Source organism: Bison bison, unplaced genomic scaffold, assembly GCF_000754665.1.
Source record: "Bison bison bison isolate TAMUID 2011002044 unplaced genomic scaffold, Bison_UMD1.0 scf7180017861275, whole genome shotgun sequence".
Taxonomy (NCBI): Eukaryota; Metazoa; Chordata; class Mammalia; order Artiodactyla; family Bovidae; genus Bison; species Bison bison.
The window spans coordinates 35,761-36,967 of NW_011491847.1; the positions used below are offsets into that span (position 1 = coordinate 35,761).

The following is a 1,207-nucleotide window of genomic DNA, read 5'->3' on the forward strand; positions in this document are numbered from 1 at the left end:
CACTGAAGAATTGATGCTTTTGAACCGTGGTGTTGGAGAAGACTCTTGAGAGTCCCTTGGACTGCAAGGAGATCCAACCAGTCCATCCTGAAGGAGATCGGCCCTGGGATTTCTTTGGAAGGACTGATGCTCAAGCTGAAACTCCAGTACTTTGGCCACCTCATGCAAAGAGTTGACTCATTGGAAAAGACTCTGATGCTGGGAAAGATTGAAGGCAAGAGGAGAAGGGGACGATAGAGGATGAGATGGCTGGATGGCATCACCGACTCGATGGACATGAGTTTGAGTAAACTCTGGGAGTTGGTGATGGGCAGAGAGGCCTGGCATGCTGCAGTCCATGGGGTCACAAAGAGTCGAACACAACTGAGCGACTGAACTGAACTGAACTGACTGAATGAAGATAATGAAGACCTCCTTCAAAAGGATTTGTGTACCACTGTTGTATTCAGTGCCCTGACCCTGCAGCAGACCAGGCCTCTCCCGGAGACTCCTGCACACTCACAGATAGGGCTGGCTCAGTCTCTTGTGGGGCCATTGTTCCTTCGTCCTTGCTCCTGGTACACACAAGGTTTTGTTTGTGCCAAGAGTCTGTTTCCCCAGTCCTGTGCAAGTTCTGTAATCAAATTGTACTGGCCTCCAAAGTCAAATTCCCTGGGCGTTCTCAGTCCCTTTGCTAGATCCCCAGGTTGGGAAACCTGTCGTAGGTCCTAGAACTTTCTTAACAGTGCGAGCATTTCTTTGGTATAATTGTTCTGCAGCTGTGGGTCGTCTGCTAGGCAGCTCTATAGTGGGGCCAATGGCGACCTCCTCCAACAGGGCTTATGCCACATGCTCCATGACCCACATCTGCTGTGGCCAGAGCCCCTGCCCCTGTGGCAGGCCACTGCTGATCCATGCCTCCACAGGAGACCCACTCAAAAGAAGGTCTGGCTCAGTCTCTGTGGGGTCTCTCGGTCCTGGTGCACCCAAGATTTTGTCTGAGCCCTCCAAGCGCCTCTGGCAGATATGGGGTTTGATTCTAAATGCGATTTTTGCCCCTTGCTCCTTGGAAGAAAATCTATGACCAACCTAGACAGCATATTAAAAAGCAGAAACATAACTTTGCCAACAAAGGTCTGTCTAGCCAAAGCTACTGTTTTTCCAGTGGTCATGTATGGATGACAGAGTTGGACCATAAAGAAAGCTGAGCACCGAAGAACTGATGCTT

General features: G+C 50.2%; 1 protein-coding gene across 4 annotated transcripts in view; it reads right to left on the reverse strand.

The window, feature by feature from the left end:
- The window catches only part of PIGG (phosphatidylinositol glycan anchor biosynthesis, class G), a 40,871-nt gene that overhangs the window by 21,234 nt on the left and 18,430 nt on the right, over positions 1-1,207 (reverse strand). The window lies entirely within an intron of this gene.